Genomic DNA, 8005 nt, shown 5'->3' with positions numbered 1-8005 from the left:
TTTTCCGATTGTTATCGACCAATCTTTTATGCCTCCTGGAAGTTCGTTTGTCGTCTCATTTCTTGCCATAAAGCCTTTTTGGTTTTGAACTTATTTAATGGACCTACTTCAACGAAATACTCGCGGTATATTTAATTAATTCTTCTATTTTAGAAAGTTTGGTATTCGCGTCTGAGCCAGACTTAGCGTATTTTTTATGCTTTGCATCCCGCAAAGTACTGGCAGGAATCCCGTACATTTTCGCTGCCTTCCGGACTGAACTACCTTGCCCGACTTCCCTTAATGCGTCCGTTAAGTTTACCGAAGAGTATCGTTTATTCTGCTTGCCTGTTTGCTTCGACATAATTTCGTTGCATCCGCGCGGAATTATAAACAACACTTAGTCTTTCGCCTCCAATTCCGCTCACCGAAATTCCTGTCACAAAAAGAACAAACGAATTAATTTTCCACAGCTTCTCACACTTATTCTCGTTTTAGTCGTTCAGTAATTTTTATTACGGTCATGTTCAGTGAATTTGAAAAAATACTGATCATTTTGTAATTTCCTTAAAAATAACTGATGTCGGTTAAAGTTTTTACCGAATTACCGCTATACAAAAGGCACTTGACGAGCTCAGCAAAAAACATTGCTGACCTTTTCTGTAAACTAAAGTATGTTCTGCACTTTCATAAAGTTCAGTAAATAATTGACGATCTGTCAGCACCTACCTAGGCGTTGCTGAAAACCCTTCAATTAATTTACTGAATTCTTGATGTTTGTTACTATACTGTTCGGCAATTTTCCTGCATCTGTCAAAACGAAACATCAAAAGTCCGTCGTTTTGCAAATATTCAAAGAGTTTCAAAGTTGAGTTTTTAAAGTGTTTCGCGTGTGATTTTCAAAAAAAAATAAAATGGATATCGTACCTTTTCCACCACAGGAGAGCAGTTTACTAGAAGCCTGCAATAAAAAGCCTATATTCATCATAACATTAAACGTATCAAGTTTCTACTTGAATGTGCTGGGAACACCAGTATAATCGATCCAAACAATCCGAAATACCTTTATAAAATTATTCAACGGTTGTAATAGCAGCCTTCACAGTGGTCGTTTTTATTTTTCTCTTTTCGCTGTACGTTTACAGAACGCTCGGTAATTTTTGACGAATCGTCAGCTTTGTAAATTTACAAAACGCTCGGTAATTCGTGACGAATAGTCAGCATTTTAAACACCGACTCACGCAGCAATTTTTGATGAACACGTTGTAAATTTTTACTGAGCTATCTTCTATGTTTGACGTTTCAGCGAGAATGAAAAATTACCGAACACTCGTCAAGCAAATGAATTACTGAACAGATTGCTGATGGCTCAGCTATTGAGAACTCGTTAAAAAGATTGCTGAGTTCGGTAAAAGAAACTAAGTGTGTACAATAAAACAACTTTATATACTTGTGTTTATCTTTTGTGGCACGAATAAATCACAAAAACTGCTTTGATAAACGAGAAAACCTTTCGGAAATCTTCGAATCAGCTTAGCACATTTACTAAAAAAACACTTGAAAGTGACGTTTCGATCTATACGCAGTGGATTTTTTTTTCTTTCAAGCTGTGAGACGAAAAAAAGCTGTCAGTTGTTGACAGCAGTATTCAAATAACATGGCCTGCTATGATTCAACACAAATTAGCTATGTTTAAGTAAAGTTCACTGTCGAAAAACAGGATTTCAGGCACAGTGCGCGGAAAAATGTGCTGCGCGGAATTACCCGCAGGCACGGTACCGAATTGACATGACAACAGGCACATGACACAGGCAAGACTACATCTCTGACACAAAAACATTCTTGATATAAATTTGCACGGTTATCGGGGAGGAAGTTTTCAAGTTCATGAACCACAAATTCACCCCCCCCCCCCCCTTTTGCCTGCGCTTATGAGATAGAGCAAAACTAATATTTTAGGATTACTCCCCGTACTTGAAAACCCCTATGTACAAATTTTCACGGTAATCGGTTTAGTAATTTTTGAGTCTATCCAGCTTTCCACAAGCGGTAATGGTGGATAGTGCACGCAGCCCATTTTGACGTTTTCTGTAGGTCGGATAGTGAAAAACATAAAATTTTTGGAACGTAGATAACAACTTTAATAAACAGTTTTGTTTATTATGAACCGCGCATGCGCACGACGAAATTAAAATAACAAAACGCCCATTGTTTGTTGAAGTTGCTACGCTACGTTACGATGTTGTGATCTTTTCTACTCCGTTCCTGCGATTGAAAATTCCCTGACCTACAGAAAACGTCAAAAAGGGCTGCATGTGTGTAGGTATACCTATATCCTGGGTATAACCTACCAGGACTTTCTCCAGAAAACCCTGTACGCGCAATTGGCGCGGAATTAATACACACAGATTAACGTGGACTAACTAACTTTATTTTCGTACATCACTACTTAAATATACACTACCGGTAACTCAGAGAGAGAGACTTTCTCCACTCTCTGTTTATCTTACTAATCTCTTAACCTAATCTAGTACTGCTAAAGTACAGGCGGCGTTTTGTTCATAACACAAAACTTGTTTATTTTGGTTGAGTTTGTTTGCCGGTGGCACAGCAGAAGGCTGCGCGAAGTTCTTTGCCACCTGTGGCATAATCTGTTGATACATAGAGTGTTGACAGAGCCGTTCGCGGTCCTCTGTCAAGGGAACCAAATGTTTGTTTGCCGGTGGCACAGCAGAAGGCTGCGCGAAGTTCTTTGCCACCTGTGGCATAATCTGTTGATACATAGAGTGTTGACAGAGCCGTTCGCGGTCCTCTGTCAAGGGAACCAAATGTTTCGCCTGACTAAAGCATAGCAGAAGGCTATGCCTTCCTAGGAACAACATTTAACTTTAATTATAAGGCTCGTGACGGAGCATTGGGTTCTTCGCAGGGTGTGGCGTCACATCTGCCACCCCGCCTAGTTGGCCATTATCTAGAAGAGACAATGGTCACACGGTCCGTCCTGACGGCCGATAGGTGTGTTTTTTCTCTTTTTTATTTCAATTATTCTCGCGGTTTTATGCAACTATATACACCGTTGTTTTTTATAATATGTTTTTTTTTTTCTCTGGCAAATGAAATTCTGTTATTCAAAACTGTAGCACCGTTTTGGGTTTACATTATCATACATGACATTTTCCTTATTTAAAATTAACAATTGCTTGCTCGCCTGATGCGCTGCGTCGTGAAGATATCTGCTGTTTAGCTGTCGTGTTCAAGCGCCGCGTTGCAGGGGGTTTGAAACGGGAGGGTGCGTCTGGCAGTAGAGGTTCTCATCGGTTGGTTGTGGTGCAAACTCATCTCTAAGGCTTCATCGGGTTATTTACACTAGTTCAACGATTACCATTGCATTTTAATTAAGACTGCAGTTTAGCTGGTTGTTTTACGATTGTTCAGAGTGTGTTGTTGAACTTCAATGTTGGGTTAGCCGTGTCCCTTTGGCATAGATCGGCTGTATTTTTGTTTGGCTTATAGTATTGTTATGCGCCGTGTGGCGAAAAGATTTGCGATTGCCACTGGCTCTGTTGCATAATGCAGTCACTTGGTTTATCATCTTTAACTGTCTGCGCGGGGTGTCCAATTACCCGCTAACATATGTGCGCACACTTTCAGATCGTAGTGCGGAAAGAACATAGTTGATTAAACACGAGCAAAATTTTATAGCGTCATTTTGCTTGTTTGGCTTTGACCTCGAATCCTTATTTGTAGAAGTCAATAACTCTCAATGAGTAATATATAGTTGTAGCAAACTGTTACGCCCTTCGCTGTGTAGTTTATGTATTCGTCTTCGCGCTGAAGTCTCGATTCTGGCTTGAGCCGCATTGATTGAGTTCTGTTGCATATCTGACCTCTTCAGGGATCAAAAACTGGATACTGCTCGTCTCCTCTTGGTAATAACGTTTGGCTTTACCTCCATCTAGACCATAGATACCCGCCGTTCAACTCCCCTCACAACCGTCTGCTTCCCTTTTCGCGTCATACTGGGCATTATGGTATGCCCCCATCTCAGCATCCGTTGTAATCACCTCGGTCGTCTGCGAGGATCGAGAACTCGTCTCATTGTCAATTCTTAGATGCTAGCTGCCCTACTTAGCAAGTGGTGCATATATTTTTTTGCCATTCTTTCATCAATTTTTTTTTTTCGTTAATTTTTTCCACTCGGTTAACATAATTTTTCTTTTCCTACTAAAGTGTACAATATATTTTTCTCTTGATTATATCGGATGCTATTGGTTAATCAACGTCTACATTATTCATTCTCAACGAATTTTTACTTCACAATTATTTTTTTTTCACTTGAACTCAATCCGATTTAAAAAAAAAAAATCTTTTTCTAATTCTTGTGCGTTTTTTTATTTCTTTGTCAACCTCTGTTGCCCGTCGTGGCTCTTTTTCTTTTCATTAGGTGTGTGTTTTTTTTTGTCAACCTCTGTTGCCCGTCGTGGCTCTAAAACATTTCTCTTTCTCATAGCAACTCTTTCTTTTCTTTTATCGGATTTACAATTCTTTTATCCGATTTACAAAAACTCTGTAGGCCACTTTAATTATGATACTGCTGTCTCAGTCCGTCATACTTACGTTCTACTTACACTTCGCCTGATATGCAGTAGTCTGCATAATACCTCTCCCCCTACCCTTCGAAGGTGCGTCTACCTGTTGCTAGTGATTCCTGAAAGATAAGAAGGTTAGAAAATAAAAGAAAAAATTTCGCACTTCCATTCATACTGGGTTGACAATTCCCTTGTCCGTTCACCTGATACGCATTCATCTCAATCGTTCCGGGTAGTCACTCCCGTTGTTTCCACTCGCCCAATCTTAACTTACAATAGATAGCTGGAATCTTTTAACGCCAGTAGTCCCCTCGTCTGGAAGGTTTAGCCTTCTTGTCCAAAGTCTCTCCTAGTTTTATTGTCGTTCGTTATTTAGGTCATCTCCAATACTTCATTAATCGGTTTTCTTCTCTCATTGGGCCATTAGCCATTTTTAAATTATTCAAATCTCGTTTTCATGAGGTATTTGTTCACTATATAATTTCTTTCCCATGTTAACATTTGCATTTCACAAAAGAAAATAAATGCTGTTCTAAATTCTTTCAACTCTTTTTATCCATTACAACCATCCAGATCATTCTAGTAATTTGAATTCCCCAAGTTTTTTGTTTATTTAACCTTTATCGGCGGGGTTCCTCGTACCTCACGCCTTCATTCGTATTTGAATTTTTTCAACTGTGTCATGCCGTTTGACTAACATCATCAAAGGCTGTATATCTTTTTAGGCGACTTCTTCCATTTCTTCACGCCTTTACTTCAGTATGCTTTCTTCCGTTTGGTTCTGCCTATTAATTCCCGTCAATAAAATCATTCATATTTTTCGGCGACTTTTCGTATTTCTTCACGCCTATATTTTACTTCCACCTTACTTTTTCATACAGTTTTAGGTGCTTGCTATTATAACTCATGCCATCCAATATCGTATTTCATTAAATATATTCTGTCCGTTAACCTTGAAAACATAGTTTAAGTTCATATAATCAGTCATAATATCGTTTAAGTCGGTTATTATGAACTTTCTCTAAACGGTTTCCGTTTTTGATTACTGTGGTCATTTCACTTGGGAATTCCACTACTTCATAAGGTCCTCTCCACATATTCTGGAGCTTTTGACCTGATCCTGTCGGGACTGATTTCACTAAAACTAAATCGCCATACATGGGCTGCCATTCATTTGCCTTTCTGTCATAAACTTGCTTGCGCTTTTCTTTTGAATCCTTTAGGTTGGCCTTCGCGTTCGCGTGGAGGTCAAAAAATATTTTTTTCATCTCTTGTGTATATGTTTCATATGTCAAATTATCCACTCCATTCCGCTTGTAAATGGAGGTGGGAATGCGTGCTGTACGTCCATACAACAATTCGAAAGGGGTGTACCCCGTTGATGAGTTTACTGAAGTATTATACTGAAACGTAAAAAATGGGAGTAAGTTATCCCACGTGTGCGGTTTTCCGCCAATAAATTGCCTTAGGTAAGTTTTTAACTCCCGATTAGATCTTTCCACCAAATTTGCTTGTGGGTGGTACGGACTCGTCGTTATTTTCTTAATTTTCAAAATTTTGCACACATCTTTCATGAGTGTGCTTACAAAATTCGCACCGTTATCTGTAACTAACTCCAACGGTACGCCGAATTTGCAAATATAATTCTCTACAAAAGTCCTCGCTACCGTCTGGCTTTCTTGGTTTTCCATAGGTGCGACAGTTAAATATCTAGTTAGGTCGTCCTGCATGACCAGACCATAACGATTTCCTAAGTCGGATTCGGGTAACACTACTATATCCATGTATAATTTCTCGAATGGCTCCGATGCGGTTGTGGTGATCTGCATCGGTATCTTGTTTGATCTTCCAATTTTGTTCTTTTGGCAGGAATCACACTGCCGAACGTAGTTCTCGATATCCCGTTTCATCGTAGCCCACGTAAAAAGTGTGCCAATTCTTTGGCGCATTCGTCGCGCTCCTACGTGCCCTCCTAAGGGTGCATCGTGAAATTCCTTTAAAATTGTTTCCACTTGATCTGGCGCAATTACTGTACGCTCGCTATTGGCATTATATAATACTATTTGTTTTTCTAGCCTACCCGCTAGGAACTGAATCATTTGCAGAACTTCCTGTTGCTTGATTTTTCTGAATGATATTAGGTGAATGACCCCGGCTGCCTTTACTGCAGTGGGGCTCTTATTGAAGCTATCTAAAAATTGTGAAAAAAATTTCCGGCAATCGATTAATGAACTTTCGCTGCCGTCTACTATGAAACCGCCTACCTTCTTGTCTTTAAATTTGAGTACACCATCCTCGACGTAATCTTTTAGTCCTTGTGACAGCTGATACAGTGTCTGAAGTTCTCTGTACGCCGTCCGACTGTTCAAAATGACAAGACGAGCTTCGATATTCCTCTCGTCCAATATTCTCTTCGAGACTTCCACCGTCTCACTTGGTATCAGGTCATTTGATAATGCCTGTGAAAAGTCATCATATGAAATGTTGACGAGTTGTTGCTCATCCTCGTCCTCAGCGATGTCCGCAATGTCTATTGCACTCAAATCTTGTATTGTGCCGTTCAAATCATCCGAAGCGTTCTTCTGCTGCTCTAGCAGGCGTTTCTGCTGGCGCGTAATCATGGCTATCTGCCTGTGGGGTGAACTTTTCTGCCCCTGACACGTCCCATCTGACAAACGTGACAAAAAATCGGCGACTATATTTTCGCTACCCTGTTTATACCTGATGCTGCATTCCAAACCCTGCAACTTTAGTCTCAATCTTGTCAGCGTTGGAGATGTCTCTTTGAGCCTCCAAATAGCTATAAGTGGTCTGTGGTCCGTGTAAACGATAAACTTTTGACCAAAAATGTAATGTTTGAAATATTCTATGGCCCATACAATCGCCAATAGTTCCTTTTCTATGATATGATATCTGGTCTCTGCACCTACAAGTGCACGACTCGCGAACGCGATCGGCCGGTGCATGGATTTTTTATTCGACAGGACGGCTCCAATAGCATAATTGCTAGCGTCTGTCGTAATAACAAAAGTGTCTTGATAATCTGGCCGGACTAAAACTGGCTCTGTAATCAGCGCGTTTCTAAGGAATTCGAACGCTTCCTGACATTCTTTTCCCCACACAAATTTAGCGTCTTTCTTCAACAAATCATTCAGCGGCTTGCGCTTCTCCGCGATGTTGGGGATAAACTTCCCATAAAAATTTACTGTTCCCAGAAATGACCTTATACCTTTTACGTTTGTGGGTGGCTTAAGGCTTTGAATGGCCTTATTATTTGCATTGGTGGGTTTTATGCCTTCTTCATTAACGACATGACCCAAATACTCCAGTTCCTTTTTCAAAAACTGACACTTTGATGGTTCTATTTTTAAGTTATGTTTGCGCAAAGCTTGTAATACTTTTCGCAAGTTATCATTATGGTCGGTGATAGTGTCACC

Source organism: Wyeomyia smithii, chromosome 3 (assembly GCF_029784165.1).
Source record: "Wyeomyia smithii strain HCP4-BCI-WySm-NY-G18 chromosome 3, ASM2978416v1, whole genome shotgun sequence".
Lineage (NCBI taxonomy): Eukaryota > Metazoa > Arthropoda > Insecta > Diptera > Culicidae > Wyeomyia > Wyeomyia smithii.
Note: the sequence above shows the minus strand (reverse complement) of the source record.